Below are 23,740 nucleotides of genomic sequence, written 5' to 3'. Positions count from 1 at the left end.
TGCCAATTTTCTGGGAGTACCATAAGCCTTCAGTGTTCAGGGCAAGCATTTTGTGGCTGGGTATTAGAGGATTTTTTGAGGATAACTTTTAGTCTACGTATATTTAAGTGTTTGGATAACATGTTTCTAAGTGTTGAGCTGTGCTGAGCCCTAGGAAATACAGTAAAGCATAATAAAAGTGGTGGGAGGGAATTAGTAAATTAAATAAATTGATTGTCAACTCAGATAAGAGGTATGCCTCAGTTTGTTAATGGTGGGTCTTTCCCTAGGAGCATTCTCACGGGATTGTAGTTCTAGTCACTTAGGTTCCTCCATTAATCAAGGACTCCATAATAGAGCATGTGCATAACCTCTTGGGTTCAATCCATACTATCTCCCATTTATGTCTCAAATACATTGGCATTTTTAAAGCTATTGCTTTATTTGACCCCGGTGTCAAGATTAGCAAAGAACTGCTGTGGGTATAGGAGGGTTTTCTATCCCTAAAAAAACCCTGGTCAGGATCTAGTGAGCTCTGTGTGTTCCCCAACGTTGTCTTCCATGCAGCCAGGCTTACCCAATTTCCTCTAGTGACTGGTGCTCCTCTTAATGCAGGGGTCAGGGCATAGGAGTATATATGGTTTTTTATGCCACTTGGTTTTTCTTTGTTCATCTTTCTTGCAGTGCCAACCCTTTTAGTTGCACACTCTTTGCAGGTATATGAAGTAGTTATTCCAGGAAACTCTTTGAAAAGCCTTGTTTTTAAAAATGGGGAAAATAATACTGACTCTTCAGGAACACTATTTTTAGTAGCTTTATTATACAATCACTGAACTGTAAAAATACATAAATTTTACTTCCTTTTCTTGGTCATTATCCTCTTGTATTCTTTTAAATCTGTGTTTCTGTTACAGGGATATCTTTGCACAAAGAAAATTCAGGCCTTTCCCCCAGATAACCCATTCATTATTTTGGGGGGGTAGGAAAATCCAAAAGTTAATAATTCAGTACATGTTTTGATTGGATTTCTGTTTTTTTACTTGAGTGCTTTAGTTGTATTTAAATATGGGTTTCAAAAATGTGTATCATCAGCCAATGTAAAAGGCGTAATAGAATTATTTTAATAAACTTTATAATTCAGTTGTTGGGGGCCTCCCGTTCCATGAGAGTTTTGCACAAAAGCTTTGGATATGTTCATGTGCCTCTGAAGAGGCCACAAGACGGTATTTAGCTAGCATTCTCATATGCATGTCAAGAATCAGAAACCACAAATGTATCAAGCTCATGTAATACCTTTGGGAAATTGCTGTCAAGCATAACCATGCATGAGTGCTAGTTAGTGCAAGAAGGGGTTAAGATAATAGAGCTGGATTTCTAGACTTGGCCCCCTTCTCTGATGAGGGAGGAAGTGAAGTATTCTCTTCCTGTTCCATCTCTCCCCATGCCATGTAACTGACTAAGGAAGACGTGTCTAAGCAAACAACAACTTTAGAGCATATGTTTGAAGCTAACTTTCTGTATTTTCTAGCCAAGGGTATTTTGCCTGTGTTCTCCTTGCTGCTGCTTGGATAAATGCATGAATCTGACCTTTTGAACATTTTGTAAGTAAAGCATTTTAAATTTACTTAAAAGTGTATGGTCTGTTCATTGCAAGGGATAGAAAGAGGGGAATACTTTGCAATCAAACTAAACAGGATAAAAAGATTTAACAGTCTGCATTTCCATACTACACTGCTGCTTGACTTACCATATGTGAATTTAAACTCTGTTACCAAGGGTTCTCTCCTCCTGGAGAGTCTGTTTAGCCCCATGTTTTGAATCCAGGTGCCCAGCAGATTCTTTTGTTATTTACCCCATACACATGGGCCACGGGGCTTTATATTTTCCTCCTACAATACCTACCCTGTCATTGGTACAAGTTACCGGTACTTGTTCCAACTGTGAGTTATCTGAACAGTTGGGTGGACCTTATCTTTGTACTTTTTTGGTTACATTTTTTTCTCATTTACTTTTGTAAAATAAGGTGGGGAAAGGGTACTCAGATCGCAGCTTTGCAAATGTGGTAACAGCAAAAAAGAAACAAAGCCCTTAGCATTCTTAAAGTTGTGCACAAAAGCTTATTATAGTCACTGTTCCATGTGCATTCATCTGTGGTTAGAAAGTCCAGAGCTTACACTTACTTGCTTACGTCCTATAATAGATAACTGTAATCTGATCCAAAGCTTCTCCTGAACTTTTATGCAAGAAAGTTGCATGTTTGTAGGATACTTCTAACCCAAGGGTAGGAAAATCTGTGACCCTGCAGATGTTGCTGAACTTCATCCCCAGCCACTGGCCAGGGATAACAAGAGTTGTTGTCCAGCAACATCTGAAGAGCCACAGATTCCCACCACTACTCTAAGGCTTATGTAAATTTTATTGCACTATTATAATCTGTAAAATTATACCTTGTTTTATTTTTGAGGAATTTCATTTCTAAAAGATGCAGAAATTACCATAAAATCCATAACGGCTGGAAGGGATAGTTCAAATAATCAGAAGTATCTGAAAGCCAATATCAAGGAAAGGATGAGTTGAGGGTCTGTCCTTTTAGTTATTTGCTATTTATATATGTATTTAGCCAACTGCCACAGTGCTCTAAAATGATCCACTTAAGCTTAGCTGAGGTAGGCTCATATCTAAAATTTATTGAATTCCTTTGCCAACACTCTACAGTACTGGAACTTATTTTCTAGTACATGATGTGGTGACAGAATATCTTGTGCCAAATATAAAGGTCAGACCCTAGTCCTCATTGTTGTAGAGATAAACTTGAAAAAATTATCGTCTACTTATCCAGAAACTTAACAGCTTCAGTAGACACGTGACTGGGTTTTATGGGGTCTGCAGCATTGTCAGTAATTTTGCTCCTCAACTATTTTTTCATACCCTACTCTCACCTGAAGGATGTGTCAGCTACTTCCAATCATTTCCATAATTCTGTAATATAGCTTCATCTTACCACTGGCTCTCATTGGTTGTCACAACTAATTTCCCTCTGCTATTCAGTGCCTGCATAATTTCTCAGTAATCTTACAACCAGAATAAATGTTGCACATTTGTAATGTTAACATGTACAATGAAATGACTTCAGAACTCGGATCAGGATCAGATTTCTGGGTCACTGAATTTAAAGGCCAGAATGTACCTTTCAAAGATAGATACTCACTCAACAGGTTTTCTGGAATTAGATTCAGCAGTACACCTGAAATAACTTACAAACTTTCTGACTGTTTTGCTTTGTGCCAATGTCCTGTGATTTCCCTTGCAGTTGGGCACGGTACCTGGGTAAGATGGAGGGGGGCTTTGTTTATAGTCCTCATTGCACCTAAAAAGCAAATTTTGCCATGTTGGTTCATGAAAAGAATAAAACTCCAAAATCCACATAATCTTTATTAGAACCAACCAAAATTGTCACTAAAGTGTGACAAGCTTTTGAGTACTCCATAACTTGTCAGACTAAATTTTACATTAAACAGTATTACATAAATATAGTATTGATGAGGTCAACTTGTAGACACAGTTCCAAGAATGAGATTGCAGGCTGAGTAAATCCCTCCCAGGTTACACACTATGATTCTGGGATGAAGAAGCAACAACTTCCCTGTTTTTCCCATAGCATTTGTATCTAGAGATAACATTTCTCTCAATTATACCAGTTTTCTGTTGTACCCACTATATACTTTTTTAAAAGAACAGTTGTCTTATCTTGCTTCAGATGTTGCCATACTAGCATATATACATCTATGCACAGTATTTCCCTCCATATGTCTCTTTCACTTTTTACCCTCGGGGCTCAGTCCACTTTGAATTGTTATGGTGTGCTCCTGTACTTTTGGTGCCAATGTCTTTCCCTTTCTCATTTGGTCAATCATAAAAAAAAAATCCTCATACCTGGGGGATAGTTTGTTCCCAACCAGATACTTCTCAGCTTCTGTCAACTTTCCCCATTCCATACTCTCAATCAGTTTAAAAGAGAAGTTAGATCTTTCAGGAAAAAGAGAAAAATACATTTAATTCTGCTATTGCTCTTTGTACTGTGGTGAAACACCTGTTGAAGTAAAAGACTTTTCCTGAATAAGAATGACATGTTTGGACAGTGTAAACACAAACTAGGAAATAAAAACTTGCCCTTGCAAAATTAACCCATCCTCATTTGTTGTGTAGATTACATGCATCAAAGTATTGTTTAAGGCAGCTAATTAGATTTAACATGTGGTTTTCCAATATTGGGGGGGGTGAACTTTATTACACCAATGAGAATTATATGACTAATATATTTAATGGCCTTCAGCTTCCTAACTCTACACGTGTAGAGACCCTATTGCATTGAGACCCTATATATGTGTTCAAAGCCATATAAATCCTATGCAAGGTTAGATGCCTAAAGTGCAGTCACTAACATGAGTAATAAGAAGGGCCATTGAGTTCAGTAGAGCATCCTCCACTTAAAATTGAGTATTGGATTGCAGCCTAAGCCTGTTGAAATTAATGGGCCAGCTATCAAAAAGCCCTGGGGTTTTAAATTTAGTTATTTCTCATTTCATGCCCATTCCCATGAGTTGCAAACAATTATATAATAGTATGCCAAAAGAATCACAACTTACAGGACAATCCTAACCATGTATGCTCAGAATTAAGTCCTTTTGAATTCAGTGGAGTTTACTCTCAGTTAAGTGGAGTTAGGATTCCAGCCTAATTCAAGTAGACTTATTTACCAACTGCAAAAAAAAGCTAAATTATAAAATAGCAATTGAAGATGGCAGACCAATAGTCTGACTCAGTATAGGTCAGTTTTCAGAGCCCTCCCCCCCCCAACAAAAGTGAACTGGGATTCAAAATACATACTACTTTGCCTCCAGTGTACTTCCATGACTTGTTTGGGAAATGGTGAACCCATGACGTTAGCCGCAATTCATATGTACCCCGTATCCTGTTCTTTCTAATTAAATACTGTGTTTTGAGAAAAACGGAACAACTTCGCTGCATTTTAAGACAGTACTGTACAGTAATATGTACACAGCCATAGATGCTGTTTTTATGGTTTCAAAATGTTCCCGACAAGCCTTGGCCTCAGTTCATCAAGCTACTTGTGCATATCCCATGGGAGGAACTCTGCATAATGTTCAATGGAGTGTACAGGAGCAAAAAGTTCTGCTCATGCAGTGGGACTCCACACCCCCCATCCTGCCTGTTCTGGGTTTTCCCTCAACCCACCAGAGCAGATTTAGGGGGCATGGAGGAAGGACAGGACAAAAAGGCCAGTTGTGTGAGCGGACCTTGTTCTGCTCATGCAACAATTTAGTTGAACCAACCCCAGATGTATGTGAACAGCTCATTTCACTTCACTCAAAAGTATATTAACTGCTCAAAAATAAAGCAGCCTGCAACAGAGAAGCAGATATATACCATTTGGGATTTCTATGATACTGATGACACCGGGAAAGTAAATACTCTACCCAAAGTAATTTTATTTCACCAAATGTAGGATGATTTCTAAATTGATTCAAGCTAAACATTTAGTTTAATGACAGTAATGTATGATCAAAAATTGATATTTAGAACCAGTAGCATAGTATGTGTCCCACTGTTCTAATTAGCTGATATGAAAATCTTCAAAATATGCAGGCATATGTAAGGCACCTGGTTTTTGAAGAAGGAAAAGTCCCCACCAAGAATTAATTAATTACGGCTCAGCAGCCCTCTGAGACAAATAAATGTAAATGTTGCTTCTTTCTGCACCCCCCTTTATAAAGCAACTGAGGCATAGCAAGGTCTATTTCTGGTAACAAGGCATGAGAGGGTGTGGATGCCTTACTAGGCAATTAGTACAAATAGCCAGAAAGTATTTTGTTGCTAGTGCATGCTTCCAAGTTTTATTGATTTTTGCTGTTTAAAATATCAGTTTTGGAGTAGTTCATGAAATATGTGTTTGTGCAGTTAAAAGCAATTCCTTTTAAAATAAAAGTTAAATTGTTAGCTAGATGAAGAAGTTAAATTGTTAGCTAGATGAAGAATTGACATAACTAAAGAGCTATATGTTTTCTGTTTGATTTTTCCCATTTAAAAACATCTGGTAGCCATGTTCATTAAAGGCCATTAAAGGTCTTGGTATGATGTACATTTTTGGATGATCCTGACCTGCCAGTTCAAACCTTTGACCAGAAGTGAAACTTCTTTAGCACATTATGCTTCAAAGTTGCCAGTATCCTCTGCTGGCAGCATGACACATTCAGCTGATGAGTAGGCTTTCACGGGCACTATTAATTTGCAGTCCACCATTTAATCTGGGAATCACAGTACCACTTAAAATCAGTGTACTTAACTCTTGCACCTCCATTCTAATGCCAGCTGAGATTGCTCATCACTGGAACAAAGATATAGAACAGAATTTCTGACACTGGAGCTTCCAAACATTGCTACTAGGGCAGCAGTAGCTAGTAGTGTCTAAAACAGAAAATACTGAACAAATCCCTGTTGTAAGGATTTGGGGCTACCATTTCTGTTTAGATGCAGTAGCTCTCCTAATTTCCTCTGCCCGATGTTACCCTGTTAGTAGTCCACATTGAAACAGATCAACCCCATCTCTCCCCTTGAATTATTGGTTTGCTGGTGTTCACTAGTCTGAATCAGTTTGCGAGATGCTCACCTACCATAGTGCATACAACACCTGGGAAAGCTGATGTCAGGATTAATCCGTGGCATCTCAGTTCCCGACTTTTGCCTCAGCATATCCTGTTGTGATTCTTTTATGATGTCCCTGCCATGTCAGCATAAAATAAAATCATGCTTCACCACATTGTGCAGCCTGACCTGTAAGTACACCTTCTGTTTCTATGTGCTTGAAATCTAGAAATTTGGAACCAGGCTGTTTGTCTCAAGCACATATGATATAAAAGGTTTGGTTATTTTTTAATGTACTTATTTGTAAAGTTTTGAAGGGGGGAGGGGAATGTGTGTACATTCAGTTTAAATGTTGGCCTTTTTAGTTGGATTGAGATTGAATCCTGACAAGACAGAAGTACTGTTTTGGGGGGGCACGGGGCGGGCTGGTGTGGAGGACTCCCTGGTCCTGAATAGGGTAACTGTGCCCCTGAAGGACCAGGTGTGCAGCCTGGGAGTCATTTTGGACTCACAGCTGTCCATGGAGGCGCAGGTCAATTCTGTATCCAGGGCAGCTGTCTACCAACTCCACCTGGTACGCAGGCTGAGACCCTACCTGCCCGCGGACTGTCTCACCAGAGTGGTGCATGCTCTAGTTATCTCCCGCTTGGACTACTGCAATGCGCTCTACGTGGGGCTACCTTTGAAGGTGACTCGGAAACTACAACTAATCCAGAATGCGGCAGCTAGACTGGTGACTTGGGGCGGCCGCCGAGACCACATAACACCGGTCTTGAAAGACCTACATTGGCTCCTAGTACGTTTCCGAGCACAATTCAAAGTGCTGGTGTTGACCTTTAAAGCCCTAAACGGCCTCGGCCCAGTATACCTGAAGGAGCGTCTCCCCCCCATCGTTCTGCCCGGACGCTGAGGTCCAGCGCCGAGGGCCTTCTTGCGGTTCCCTCATTACGAGAAGCAAAGCTACAGGGAACCAGGCAGAGGGCCTTCTCGGTAGTGGCACCCGCCCTGTGGAACGCCCTCCCATCAGATGTCAAAGCGATAAATAACTACCTGACATTCAGAAGACATCTTAAGGCAGCCCTGTTCAGGGACGTTTTTAATCTGTGATATTTTAGTGTATTTCTGGTTTTTATGGAAGCCGCCCAGAGTGGCTGGGGAAACCCAGCCAGATGGGCGGGGTACAAATAATAAATTATTATTATTATTATAACTCTTGTTTATTTACTAATACAATAAAGAGCTTAATGGAACCTTTAAAACAAATACATTTCTATCATCAGCTTTCGTGCCTGTTGTCAATTGGCAAATTTTACGCATACATGTCTAGACAGAAGACTGGGCAGAGGAGGACTGCCAAGAGGCAAAAGATCCAATCAGAGCCAGTGATGGAGGAAGGAAGATGCGGTGGGGGCGGTCCGCACCAGGTGTCATCCCTGGGGGGGTGACATTCGGCGCACCACCCGCCTGCGACTCCCAAGCCTATCCCGAGCTGTCAGGGGAAGGGGGGAGCTGCACCACTTTGCTGACAGCACTCCCCCCTTCCCCCTTCATTTTGACAGCTGGGGGAGGCTTGGGAGTCACAGGCGGGCGGCGTGGTGAATGTCTGCCATCGGCAGCTGGCTCTGCACCTGAGCGGCTATCCCGCGCCTCGGAGGGCACTCTCAGTGCCCCCCCCCTCAGAAGTGCGCCCACCCTGGGCAGCGAGGGCATATGCTTCGCCGCTGATCAGAGCATGTGCAGAGTTGATCACTCAGTACTGGTATTGAACTGGTAGCCCAGATTAACATATAAACATTAACAAGGGACAGTTACTTTCCATATTGAGCTTGCTCCTCCCAGTCTCTGCTGATCCTAAATCTGATAGTTTCAAGTGGGCATATACAGGGCTGACCCAGGATGTTTTTGGAACTTGAGGCAGAACAGAAAATGGTCCATCCCCATTCCTTACCCCTGCTGCCGCCACCTCCTTATTACAGGAGCAATTGCTGGGCCTAGATATGTATCCCTTTTGAGTGGGCCATTGTTGCTGGTACATAGTTTCTTCAGTTTGGGCAATTGTCTTTAAGTAAGGATATTCAAGTCATGCAAGGAGGATAGATTGTCTTTCAGAATAGATTGCAGTTCTTGGATTATGCGCTAATAAAACTACTATCCATATATTCCCAATTTTCCTAGCATCTAATGGACTTCCTTTTGAAAGGCTTGCTTCACAGTATCTATAGCAGCAGCCTGATAAGGACATCCTAGATGTGGTCCTCTTTCTTCCCACTGTCTTCTAAATCTGGAATATCTAAAACCAATAGTTCACAACGTGTTGAAATCTGCCAGGAACCATTGAGGAGGCAGAATTTAGCCATCTGGATTAACGTGACAGATTATAAAGCTGGCATGAGATACAAATTTATGTGGCATCTCTTGTATAGTCAGTTCCTTTAGTATTAAAATAGTAGATTATTGGTAATCTTAAGAAATGTGCTCTAAGATTTTAAATCAACTTTCTAATTTTAATGTAAAATTCTTTAATACAGTGGACACTTGGATTGTGAACGTGATCCATGTGGGATGCACGTTCGCAACCCACGTCTGTTCACGCGCGGGTTGCAATTTGGTGCTTCTGCGCATGCATGACCACCGAAACCCAGAAGTAACCCGTTCCAGTACCTCCGGGTTTCGGCAGTCCACAACCCGAAAAAACGCAACGTGAAGCAGCTATAACCCAAGGTATGACTGTAATCAAATTCTAAATGAACATGATTAATGAATTGTGCATTTTGAGAGCTTCTCCAAATCTTCACGTTCTGTTTTGTGTATTCCAATGTAAAAACGGGCATTTAACCCATAAAAAACTAAGCAAAACTAAGTGTTCCCTATAAAGTAACATGCAAATTCCTTTTCTTTCAGGACTCTCCATGCTACCTCTCTTCACTTCAGCTGTAGGACCAGGCTGTCCATTGGATACATGGGACAAAATTACACAGATGTAGAAAAATCTCTGAACCGTCAGCACCCAGGCACTTCTGCCATAAAGATGCCATGTATTCAATGTAAGCACAATCACATACAGTTCATACCTCATGTTACGGACGCTTCAGGTTACGTGTTTTTGGGTTACGGACCGTGGGAAACCCGGAAGTACCAGAACGGGTTCCTTCCAGGTTTCGCCACATGCACAGAAGCGCCAAATCGCGCTGGTGCCTGCGCAGACGTGGCGCTTCAGGATGCGAACGCTGCAGGTTGTGGACGTGCCTCTGTCACAGATTACATCTGCAACCCAAGATTCCACTGTAATTTGGGTCCAGGCACAGGACTGAACATCCAAAAAGATCCACTTTCATTTTATAAAGATCTGTTTCAAGCCCATAGGGTTGGAGGGAGAGTGTATGGGCAATGGAATCTCAGAACCTTGCATGGGAAGTTGAACAGTGTTCTGAGGTGCAGTGTTCAGAAGTGGGGCTTCAGTAACCTGCATAACTCAGTGTTCCTTCTTATAAGCAGAGAATAAATTATGCAAAATACATGCAGATTTGCAATTTATATAGGAGTCAGAATACAGATTAAGTGGACTTAGAAATTTATTTTCCTAGTGCAGAATAATATCGCTTTCCCCACCACTGTCTTCAGCAATTCTGCCAGTAAGGAATGCAAGGTTACCCAATCATGCCATTAGAATAAGTTGATGGATCATAATATGTGCACATGTGTATAAGGAATAACTAAATGAGAATGGCCATCTTCTCTGTTTCCATTTGCCTTTAAAACCATTTAGTTCATGGCGCTTTTGAATAATCTGAAAAGAAGAGGTAAATGATAACGTCAAGTAAGCAATCCAGATTGCCTTCGAAATTTTCAGACAAGAATAAATCAATGCACAAGTGAAAGCCACAGCAGGAAACCATAATAACCAACTGAAGTTTCATTTTCCTGTCTACTGCAGTGGGTTAATATTGCAGTGCAGAGCTTTTTGCCCCATTACTCATTTGTGAGAAAGCAAGAGGTTTTAGACAAAAACTTCCTGTGGATTATTACTTATGAGTCCCCCCAACTTTTTATTGAATTTTTGTTGCATGCAAAACCTCTTTAACTATCATATTTACTTTTTTATGTTCTTAATTTTTAATGTTCTTAACTCAATAGCATGCATCAAGTTATTGGTTTGCTTTTGTTTTATTATGTATTTTGTGTTCTCGTTTTATATTTTTATGTTGTGAACCACCCTGTGATCTTCAGATAACCAATTAAAACTCAGGTATACAAATTTAAACAAACAAATAAATAAATTCTTGCAGTTTGTTAATGAAGAAATTAGCAACAGGAGCAGGTGGGAAATAGGCTTGGAGGCTGTTCACCTATACACTGACTTAAAGGCTTTCAGTCATGATATAAACTAATTAAGTGAGCACAGAATTGCTGGTGAACCCCACAAAATTGCAAGTCACTCTGTGTGTAACATAGACAGCTACAGAACTGGGGAACCAAAAGCCTATCTTTCTGACAGGCAATTTGCTAAACAAGCTTCAGTTTAGATAAGAGATGGGATATATGAAACTCCCTGCAGAACACTCTGCTTAATGTAACCGAAATGCCATAATTTTTGGTCACACTCAATCTAACCTTGTTCTTAGAACACTCTTGCACCGTATTAATCCAGATTTACAGACCAATCGCAAACATAGTTACATGGAAATACATTTCACTGCATTCAATAGGATTTACTTTTCTGGTAAATGTGCTTATAGGATTGTAACCTAAATCATTCAGGATTTGCCTGGATATTTTGTACTTTAAATGTAATGTAGCCATCACAAAACCTATTTACAATATCCCCCTTCCAGTTCACCTGGAGCACTTTATGGCCAGAATTAACTCCTAACAACAGAGTGTGTTTAATCTACTATTTATGTAACTCACAGATGTCTGTCATGGGGGCTGGACAACTTACACTTTTTAAAAGATGTTTGTGGACGGAAGGGAGGATTTATCCAATAACAATGGGGTATGATGTTTCATGTGACTCTAGGCCCATGTCTTACATACAGTCAACAAAACTTTGTCCAAACTAGGATTACATTGCTCCAGCTTTCAAAAACCAGTTTCCCAAAGTGTAAATGCTATGGTTTGTTTTTGATTCCCTACCCATTTCAGTCTGCAGTCCTTTACACCAGTAGTAGCTAGCCCATATCTTTCTCACTAGCGAGAGAATTCGATAAATATGGCACCACCACCCAATGGGTCCCTGCTGCTTACAATTAATCCCTCCGTGTCTCTTAGGTTTTTATAATGTACTGGGTTTTTCGGCATCAGTTCCTGCAGTCCCCATAATCTCAGAGACATTTCTGTTCACACAACATTGCTGCAGGTGCACTTTCATGTTGGATGCATTTTGACACCTGACCCCAATCTCAGTACTTTTCCGAAGCATGGTGGCCTTTTGCATCATATCTACAAGTGCTTTAAAGCATCATGTTATGGCTCAGTTGTTGTTTAGCTCTTAAACAACAGGTGAAAGATTAAGGATCAAGCAGCATGTGGCCACAGTGTGTGCAAAATAGTGTTCCTGCCCAAAAAAATAGACTCCTTTGGAGTATTACGTCTTAACCATTTAAAATTATGTGGCTTCATGCCTTATGGATAAATTATATGGGATAGAGACATTATATTCAGAAGAATGTTCCCTCAAATCTTCCTTCCAGTTCCTCTCTGTGGGTTGCATCCAATGCTGTGTAAGCAGAGTTCCCTTCGCACTATAGGGAGTTCCCCTTCCTCTCCTCTTTCTTCGGACCCCCAATATCTGATGCAGAGGGTTCCCCAACCTTCTGGAGCAGATTTTGAAGATGCAAGGGGGGAATGCAGGGGAGATGAGGGGCCAGTTCCCTTGTGTAAACTGGAATTTTCTGCACAAGTGGAAGAGCAGTGTTGGAGACAGTCCTTTGGCCCAGCCCCTTAGACAGGTGGTACTGCAGGGGTACTTGGTGCCCTACAGATGTTGTTCAACTATAACTCCCATCAGCCTCAGTCAGCATGATCATTGTCTAGGGATGGCAAAAAGATTAGATCAGCAACATCTGTAGGACACCACATTGGCTACCCTGTGCCTGCTGTAAATAAGGCTAAGCATATGGATGCATGAAATAAACACACGTCCTTCTCCTGTGACTCCATCTCTCTTATTTTTCTCTGGTCTCCACTGTGTTGAATTGTAGATAGCAAGCTTCTCGGGACAGGGGCCTGTATTTTCCCAAATGTTATAAAATAAGACTTACGTAGGTAACATGCTTATGATGCAATCTAATACATGTTTACTCAGTAGTAAATCCTGTTGAGTTTAGTGGGATTTATTGCAAAGTATGTGTGTACAGTATAGGATTTCATTCTGAATGTTCAAAGTACTATAATCCTCCTGATTGGCTTTATAATGGCAGTAAAGGAAAACAATTCACTTCAACACTTGTTCTTCCAAGGTTTTTCTTTAAACATTTCGCTCTTTTTTCAAACACATTTATCTTCTTGCCCTTGCATCATCCAAATACACATTGTTAAATGATTAGGTAAAGGTAAAGGTACCCCTGCCCGTACGGGCCCGTCGTGTCCGACTCTAGGGTTGTGCGCCCATCTCACTTAAGAGGCCGGGGGCCAGCGCTGTCCGGAGACACTTTCGGGTCACGTGGCCAGCGTGACGAAGCTGCTCTGGCGAGCCAGCACCAGCGCAGCACACAGAAACGCCGTTTCCATGTTTGGATGTGTATCATCCAAATACACATTGTTAAATGATTAAAGATTGTCAAATCCCAGTAGATGATGTTAGGTTATAGCCTGTAGTATTGCAGCCCATTTTCATGCAGGGTTTTCACCATTAACAACAGACTTAACAAGCCAAAACTAAACATTCCCAATGTTAGAGAAAACTGCACCTGGAATCATAGAAATGTTTCTGCCCTCCCCCCCCCCCAGACACAAAATGGTAACTTTAACAGCATGTGATTGCAATATCCTTCCTCTTGCTATATAGCTACTTGAGCACCCAATGGAGGGCCATTTCACACAAAATATGTTCTTCAATTTGACTATGAAGGAATTTTATGAAACAGCCATATGTTCCTGGAAGACTGCTAATCATGGATCTGCAGTTGCAAATGATTTTTTATGGACAGTACCGCAGATGATGGCACCCTCTGGAAAACAAGGGCAGTGATTATGTTATACAAATTGCTACAATAGAGGACTAGTGTGAAACCACACGTGTGAACTAGATTTCAAAAAGGAGTGAAACATAGGGGTATTTTCATGCTCCTAAATACGGGAAGCAGTCCTAGAGGCTGCAATGAGCAAAAATGGAAGGGGCAGATGCTGTTAGAGATAGGCAAACTTTTTCTCTTTTCCTGCTGCTGAATATAAAAAAGAGATACACTGTAGATAAATGACAATTAATGGCAATGTAGAAAAGGCAATTAATTACAGTCAGCAAATGGCACAAGACAACAGGTAAATGGTGATGGATTAACAATCAATTAAAGGCAGAGAGGAGACCATCTGTTAAAATGGTAAGAGTGAATGTTCAGTTGATCGATACCAATGAAGAGCTAGGTATAAGAAAGTGAACAGTATTAACAGTGGGCAGGTACTCTGCACCTGATCTTAGCAGTCTCTCAGAAGAAGGAGAGTGAAGAATTGCATGCAAAAGGAGTATGAGGCAAATAGTTAAACTATTCCAGGAAGAGGGAGACTTGAAGGTCATCTCATTAGCTCTAACGGGCCAACACACTAAAATGTCTTATGATTTGTGATTATTATTTTTTTAAAGTTGTGACAGCAGTGAAGACAGTTCTTATGAACATATTTTAAAGGTGAAAAATATGCATGGTATTTAAAGGATCTCTGCCCTTATGGATGCTCTATAATCATGAAAGGCAGGATTTGAAAACTATTTAGTTGGTAAAGAGGAATCTAAACATGCGATTGAAATGTGGAGATCGGAATGCTACACTGAAGGCACAAATATGTTCAGCTCTCATAATCTCATTGGAGATTCATCATCCATACATCGTTGCTCTTGCTTATTTGACAAAATAGGATAAGCAATGAGAAAGATGGCATACGGTTGGCAAGCATACACGAAAGAAACATACATGATTTCAGATGTGTGAGCAAAGAAGCCTGAAAGATTACATAAGTTGGACATCTATGGTTACAATCCACAAATTCAACAGAATGTGTAACCCACTATGTTCAGATAGTGCCACTTCACATAGAACAGTCACCAAGCAACCCAAACTTGTCATTTTTTGCTGCACCTATATTTGCTTCATTGGTTTATATTTGTAAGCCTCTTTGAGCCCAGTGCTATAGGGTGACCTAGAAATATTGTTTAATATTATATGTTCCATACTGTTGTTTTTATTTTATTTTTATTTTATTTTATTTAATGTAAGCTGTTCTGGGCAACTGGAAGGGTGGGATACAAATCCTCTTAATAAACAAAATCTATTGACGTTGCTGACATCTTTCTGTCTGTTTCTCTCTTTTTCCATCTGCTTAATTTCTGCACCTGCCACTCATTATCCAGTTTGCCTTAACCACACTTAAGTTGCAGTTATGGCACTTTAAAAAAAAAAAAAGATTACATTTGAGCCCTGCCTATAGTAAGAGACCAGACTGGAACTCTTAAGATTTCTGTAGACCAAAGCAACTTAAGGACAACCAGACATTTGCCTTTTATTTGAAACACCCAGGAATTATGGCCTGTAATTCAGTGGCAGAGTACACGCCTTGCATTCAAAAGGTTGCCATATGAGCAGATTTAGGTCAAAATTAAACACTTTTGAAACTCCATGCTTATACCTCTTTGGTTAAAGTTTATGAGTGGCTTGTTGGTGTCATAGATCGTCTTTGTGACTATCAGGACCTAGGGCTTATTTTAAGCCATAGCTCCCCAGGATTCATGTCCTATTTTCATCTCGGGGCTCAGACATGAAAAATGATATAATAAGAAAGGAATGCCTTTCCCTTGCTACTGTGTAATCATGCCCAGACGATCCCCATGGGTCTGGGATTAGGGGTGCAGGTTTACAGATAATTGGTCAGGACTTAAAACCACACATCCCATGTGAGAACCCAGCAGCCCCTCTCTGTTTAAGAAATGTATATAATATTTCCAGAGTAGATCTTCATACCAACTGGGTGGCAAATTTGTGTGGGGAGATGCACTTATCAGAGGTTAAGCTCCCCCAAACTGCTACAGTAGTTACTTTTGAGAAAGAAACCAAATCACCCTTTTACATGGCAAAATTTCAGCTATCATCTGCTTTTAGCCCCCAAGAAAAGAGAAGCAGAATTCATTCAATTTATAAGAAGCTTATGATGTCAGTTGTGAAATGTCAACAGATAGCAACTTAGTCTAATCCCCAAAAGATGACCTACTTGAAGATGTTTGACAGCCTATGCAATCTCTTTGTGCAGAGTCAATGAATGTCACTTAAAGGAGCTGAATTTCAAATGTATCAGATTTTGTACCAGCCACTATATTACTATTGAATCCAATTTTGACTTCACTGTCTGACATTTTAGGGCAGAAAGAGTGCTAAAGAGGACATTATGTTCAGCCACTGCAAACTCTGCAGGATTCCACCTCAAATCTCTCATGTTCCTTTAATTAAATGCATCTCTAGCATGTTCACATCTATTACCAAAGACTTGAAATATGAACTTCATTATTACATTTATTTTAGAATGAGCCTGTTGCCTGGCTGTGAATGGTCCTGAATGTCACAGATTGAAATCTGGGTGTCAGCAAGCGACTTATCAGGAAGGTAACCAAACTGGGAGGGCTATCATGCCCTCAAGCTGGCAAGCAATGATGGACAGCTTGAACACAGTTGATACTGAATAATCATGCCACAGCTAGAATTTATAAGGAAATGTAGGCTCCCTAGCTGGAATGACATCCTCTGGTCATCTGAAGCGCAGAGGAAAAGCAGGCTAGCAGCAACCTACTTTGGCAATGCAGCAAGGAAGGCAGCTGAGTCCTTCCTTACCATTAGCACCAAACTGAGCCCTCTGGTGCCTTGCATTATATTAGGGTTGACAGCTTTATTCCTGGTTGCTTTGTTACGATTGGCTACTGCATTTGTCCATATCCTGTCCTCCAATGACGATTAAGAGCACTGGGAATTGTAGCTCTGAGAGGTAAACCATAGAACCCAGGATTTGGGGGAAGGGAGATATGCATTAAGTGTATGTTATACGGTGGTACCTCGGGTTAAGAACTTAATTCGTTCCTGAGGTCCATTCTTAACCTGAAACTATTCTTAACCTGAGGTATACTTTAGCTAATGGGGCCTCCCGCTGCCGCCGCACAATTTCTGTTCTCATCCTGAAGCAAAGTTCTTAAGCAGAGGTACTATTTCTAGGTTAGCAGAGTCTGTAACCTGAAGTGTCTGTAACCTGAAGCGTCTGTAACCCACTGTATAACCAACATAAGTTGCTGCCTGTTGACATTTCACAACTAGTTAGGGGCAGCTTGTTTTCAAGCAACGTGCATTTGATAGAGTGCAGTGGTTTTCATGCATATTTTTCTCCCTCATTTTAAACAGGATTCCAAATATTCTACACTGTGGATGTTCCTGTCAAAAATACCGTAGTGCTTTCAGGGCAGCTGAAATTTTTCATGACTGACTAGTTAATTATTATTATTTTTAAAACCAGTCCTTTTCTCTGTCCTTATTTTCCTACTCTGCTGCTGATTTGGTGCCATTTTCCCTTGTGATTATGTACTGTCTTCTTCCTTGATTAATTGAGCTCCCTGGAAATCACATAGTGATGCAACATAGCCAGATTTGGCTAGGTACAGCTACAGGCATCACTGAGGACAAATGAAGCCAATTCAGGCTGCCTGCCCTCACTCGGAATATGCAGGCATTTTCACCTCCTTCTGACAGCAAGCAGGAAGGAAGGGCAGACAGGACTAGACTGGACAATGAAACGGGGGGGGGGGGGGATGTTCAAGAAAAGCACCTTCAGCTTTGAGGAGGTCTAATCCTGGATACTAAATGACCTGATTGTTCCACCATTGCTTCACATCTCCTGTTCCACCCACACCTGGCCATTTGCAAGCAGCCTTGGGCTGCTCCAGCCGTGAGGTGTAATTTTGCTGCACGGCACAACCTCCAGTTAGCTGTGCTTAGAACATTCTGGTGACAAGCTCTATTCTTTCCACATGGAAGGAGCAAGTGTGATCCTTCCCTGCCAAGCTATTTTGTAAACATACATGTACTGCAAATCTGTTTCACTCAAACAAATATTTCCAGAATATGCTTAGTTAAGAAGCATATTAAGAAGCAAATAAGCGATTGGGCCTGAGATGATTACATAAAAAACACTGGAAAGCGGCTTTTTTTTAAAGGCAATCAGTTGAATAAGGACAGTCAGAAAACACCCAGAAGGATTACTGTTCTTGATAAATATTACAATAACTGTTGGAATAAGCCATTGCATTGAGGAGGGTTATTAAAGTTACTTGGATTTTTTTACATCTGGAGAAAGATGTTGTTTAGTCGTTTAGTCGTGTCCTACTCTTCGTGACCCCATGGACCAGAGCACGCCTGGCACTCCTGTCTTCCACTGCCTCCCGCAGTTTGGTCAGACTCATGTTTGTAGCTTTGAGAACAAAAGAAAGGTGCTGGTATTTATATTGGTGTTAGTGCATCAGATAGAAAGGCTGTAACATATTTTGATATATTCAAAACCTAGGGGATGTGGGTGGCACTGTGGGTTAAACCACAGAGCCTAGGGCTTGCCGATCAGAAGGTCGGCGATTCAAATCCCTACAACGGGGTGAGCTCCCGTTGCTCGGTCCCTGCTCCTGCCAACCTAGCAGTTTGAAAGCACGTCAAAGTGCAAGCAGATAAATAGGTACCGCTCCAGCAGGAAGGTAAATGGCGGTTCTGTGCGCTGCTCTGGTTCGCCAGAAGCGGCTTAGTCATGCTGGCCACATGACCCGGAAGCTGTACGCCAGCTCCCTTGGCCAGTAAAGCGAGATGAGCGCCACAACCCCCGAGTCGTCCGCGACTGGACCTAACAGTCAGGGGTCCCTTTACCTTTAGGTGATATACATAATCTATCACGTGTCTGCACAACTTGTGACCCGCCAAGCTGAAACGGCCGCTGGGAATGCCATGAGCCTCTGGAGCTTTTTACTTCTTTGATCTATAGTTTTACTTCCTGTGGTGCACCCTCCACCCAAATTCTTCCCAACACTACACCCTTCCACTCTTTGTGAAGTGTCCCCTACCTGCCATGTAATTACCTCCAATAGATTTTGTAGAAATGTTTCCATATCCAGATAAGACTGGCATCTTGGCTGTGTACACCCCATACACTGGTACCTTGGTTCTCAAACTTAATCCGTTCCGGAAGTCCATTATAAAACCAAAGCATTCCAAAACCAAGGCGCGCTTTTCCATAGAAAGTAATGCAAAATGGATTTATCCATTCCAGACTTTTAAAAACAACCCCTAAAACAGGAATTTTACATGAATTTTACTATCTCACGAGACCATTGATCCATGAAATGAAAGCAATAAACAATGTACTGCAGTCACACAACCAACCAATCAGTAGCTGAACTGGGTTCCACACAGTCACAAAAACAAAACAAAAAAGCCACAAAAACGCAAGATAAATAGCAAAAGCAGACAGACCTCAGCGTAACACTCAAAATGGAAGTGTGACACTCAGATTGGATCTCGTTCGGCTTCCAAAAAAAGTTCACAACTGGAACACTTCCAGGTTGGCCGGGTTTGGGTTCCAGGTTGTTTGAGTACCAAAACGTTTGAGAACCAAGGTACCACTATACATTTAAAGCACATCTCCCCACCACCAAAGTATCTGGGAACTGTAGTTTGTTAATGGTGCTGGGAATTTTACCTCTGTGTGCATAAAACTACAGTTTCTAACATTCTGAGGTGGGATGTGCTTTCACATACATGAGTGAAACAAAACCTGAGATCTCGGCTATAAAATAACGCGCCTAGGTAAATGGGTGGGTGGGGGATCATAGTCTTATTTCCTAAATAGATTTACCTTCTACCTTGTTGCCAGCTGCTTCATTTCCATGGTCTAGCTGAGATCAAAGAACCCGTTATTATCCTCCAGCCTTTGTGTAACCTTCAGGTTTGGCTTTCTGTTACTGTTTACTTAAACCAGCGAAAACCTGCTTATTGTTTGTGATTATCTGCGCGCTCTGAAAAGGCACCAAACGTAAAACTCTGTTATTATTGTAGACACAAGACAGAAGGGGGGGGGAGGGCTTAAGCTTTTCATTCTTAAAACTGTAGTGTAATTTGTGGCAAGAGATTATTATGACCCTATGCGAATCAGAACATCACTGACGCCTCACTTTCAGGGAAGATATATAGGAGAGGCCTTCACTCGTGATCATTTTTATTTTTATTATTTTTACTCCTGCAGCTTCTTAGTAGGATTCCCTGCCCAGTCCTGCAGGTTTGGATCCTCTTGGTACAATTTTATTTTCTGTCTAGCAGTGTGGCCTATATAAAGCAGCAGATGAGGGCAAAGAATAATGACTTTACCTGCTGACCCATTACAATGTATATAGAATCCATGTTTATTTGAGCTTTGCATGGGGAGTGCAAACTGGACCTCTTAGGCTTAGAATGAATCTTCAGTTTTATGGATTCACTGAAAACCTTTAAAAGGTCGGGCTTTATATTTCCTCACATGTAATATATTCCTTTCACATGCTCATAAAGAAATCCCCTTCTTTCACCAATGTATGCAATAAACTAGGGTTGATAAGTCAGAAATCAAGGAGATCATAGATATAAAGCCTCTTAATAAACTTTCCAGAAACTAGAGTCAAGGATGCATTTCTCAAATGGGAATGTGTCTTTTCCCAAGAAAATTGCCAGAATGCTTTCTTTCCATTAGGAATATGCAGTGATTTAATAAGCACTTGAATGGATTGGGGGAATATAAGATTAGAACAAGAAACAGTTTCGACTCAGAAACAGTTGTGACTCAGAAAAAAAATCCAAATTTTTAATAACAAAAACCAAAACTGGTACAAGACAAATCTTGAGGTTCAGGCACATCCTAATCAACATTTATCAGTAGCCTCATCAATATTATTAAATGGGAAGGAAGAGGGGGTGATTCATTTAAGAAAATGAATGGGAACAGATCGATGAGCAACCACATTGCCTGAAAGAATAGAGTCAGACTTTTCATTAATTAAAAACATTTGCCATTCCTACTTTTTTATTAATTAAAGAACTGCTAGATTACTGTACTGTAGTCTGCAGGATGATTTTAGCATTGTTCAGTGCTCATCACCACATTCCTTATTACTGCTTGTGATTATGCAAATGTTTCATTCTTCTGAGTTAACTCTGAGTTAATCATACAATCGTTCAAGGGGTTTCCAATCTGTGTCAGAGAGGCTTAATTTGGACCATTAAGTGACCCTTAAATCAACTTTCTTTGCGTTTTCTGCTTCTGCAATTTGAGTGCAAAAGCTCTTCTTTCAGTATAAAATTAGCTCTATTCTGCACATTAACAGCATTTACATAGTACAAGAGAGGCTAGATGGTGAAATGTGAAGATGCCCACTGATTTCTTTTGATAGAAATTGAGAGTCACTGGTATTTGCTTTTATCTTTACATTTTTTTTCTCCTCCTCAGACACAGTTACATGCTGGAAAGGTTCTACAAGTTAGCAGTGTTCATAAAGTGGTTGGAACATCTTTCTGTCCTGGCATTAGACACTGGGTCTTGTTCATTGGCTTCCTATAATTAACCAAAGAGCATACTTACCTTGGAACAGCTTCGGGTGTAACTTGCAAATCATGCAGTCATATCAACGTTTCCATTTTCTTCACTGTCATAATGTGGGAGGAATGGTATGAAACCTTTCACCAATATGTTGATGGATGATGTGATGAGTTATTTTTGAAACACACCCCAACTCGGAGAAGGAGAACAGGTTGTTATTCCTGCCTATTAATGAATTGCAGTCATTTTCTCATCTGCACTTATTCCCTCCCAGTACAAGCACCTGTTTCTAAAGTCCACTTTCTTGATCACTCTCTGGGTTTAATTTACAGTGTGATCCTATGCATGTGTACTCAGAAGAAAGTCTGTCTCTGTTAATTGGGGCTTACTTTCCGGAAAGTTCATAGCATTGCAGCATTAGTGCCACAAATGGAAGCTTTGCTTTGTTACTTTATAAGTTATTGGTCACCTGTGGTGTACAATGTGAGCATAGTCATGACTGATTAGTATCCTAGATGAGATATTCTGGAACTACGGTGTTATTCTGTGGAGAGCTATGGAGTTTGAGAAAATATTTCACATCAATTATTTTGGGGTGTTTACGCACTGAGATAGAATTTATCACCTGCTTGAGTGTATGCCACTTGGCTAGAGATGAGAAGTCCTACAACTTATTGGAAATATTGATCAGAGCTAACAAAAATCTGACTGACTTGCATTTTCATTAAACCAGACCTCCATCTGCCCTTTCAAGATGGAGACAGACAGTGCTTTTGGGCACATGTCTGACAGCAACTCCAATAAACACTTTACAATCATGTTTGCTGCAGGTATACCAGCATTACTGCAGGAAAAGCCCGGGCACTATTCCAATCAGACAACTTTTTCTCAAAAGAGATGCATTTATTCTGCATTTTCATGCATTCATATCTTTTAAAGAGCAAAATGCAAATAGCCCTTCTTCATTGTCTCACTGAATTAACCAATGCTAACATTTCGATTTAAAGCCTGCTTAATAGGCCATAACTTGAAGGGAAATGTCTGGGATACTGGCTTGGGTGGGGAAGTAGCAGCAAATTATTCTCTTATCTAACCTATGCATCAACATCATAATCTAGGCGTAATTAGCTAGCATCTCACACCAAGCAGTAAAAGCAGAGAAGCTGGCTAAGCATGTCTTCCAAACTTTGGAATGATTTGTAATGTATTCAAGAGTGCAAGGTGTGCCACAGGCTGAATGCCTCACTTTTATTTATGCAGAGCTCTCATGAACATTTTTGTAGTGATGTCAGCTGCAGCACAGAACTGCCCTACTGCTCAGAAACTCGTGGCCAGCTAAAAGAGTCATTTTCCTCAAAGAGCAGGACTTCAATCAAACTGTGAACATGGTTTAAGTCATAACATTGTGCCAGCCCTGGATAGTCCATATCAAAGACTGTAGTGGCTACAGTCTGGGGAGAAAGCATGACCAACCAACCAAGATATACATGTTAATTACCAGTTGCTGGAAACAATCAAATGAAACTTAAAAAAATAATAATCCTGAAAGGATAATGTCAAGGTAGTAACACTATACATAAGCTTCTATGGTTTGTCATTACAGGAATTAATTTAAGCGAGCCTGGCGTAGCCATGTGGAAGAGATCAGAAACTACTTCTACTGTCTTTGACTGACTGCAGCTTGTCATTATGTCAGAACACCATGGACAGACTGTGGTTAATCTTAACTATCAGCTCCGGCCAGAGTAGCCAGTGATCAAGGGTGATGGGAGTTGGGAGTCGAAAGTTTAGCCAGGCCTGTCTTAATGTGACAGATGCCTTAGTCTTTTAGAAATATAACCACCCAGTATTAGCCTCTAAGAGTTCATACTCTAAAACCTTATTTATGTACACAGCGTAAACATATTAGAAAACAGCAGTCTCTTGTGGCTTGAAATGAAGACATGGAGAAGCCGGCCCTTACATTGCACTGTATGTGTAAACCGGCCTTCTCCGGCCGTTTTCATTGTCCCTTTTAAACCTCAAAAGATGAGGGAAACAAGCCTGGGAGTAAAAGTTTTTGGAGTGCAACTCTGTTTGTACATGAGAGAACCCCCTCAGGAGAGAGACCTTAAAAAGGGTTGTACATGTTCCACAGACAACCGCAACAGAGAATTCAAATTAGAGACGTGGCAAATGGAGAGCGGAACGTAATCATCCAAGGGTCAGAGCCAGAGGTGGTTTTAGGGTAGCACCGGATGCCATGCTGCAGGGGCCGCCACAACAAAGAACGAGCACGAGAGGTGGAGTGGTGCCGAATTTTAGCATCATGCAG

The 23,740-nt window shown here is 40.8% G+C and overlaps 1 long non-coding RNA gene across 1 annotated transcript; it reads left to right on the top strand.

The window, feature by feature from the left end:
* Positions 1-9,277: 9,277 nt before the first annotated feature.
* LOC309338584 lies at positions 9,278-22,378 on the top strand. Its single transcript, XR_014154979.1, has 2 exons — positions 9,278-9,686; positions 21,337-22,378. It is a non-coding gene; the product is annotated as an uncharacterized lncRNA (long non-coding RNA).
* Positions 22,379-23,740: the final 1,362 nt, after the last annotated feature.

This window comes from Podarcis erhardii (assembly GCF_964252035.2).
Source record: "Podarcis erhardii genome assembly, chromosome: 3".
NCBI lineage: Eukaryota > Metazoa > Chordata > Lepidosauria > Squamata > Lacertidae > Podarcis > Podarcis erhardii.
This window is presented reverse-complemented; position numbering and strand designations above follow the sequence as displayed.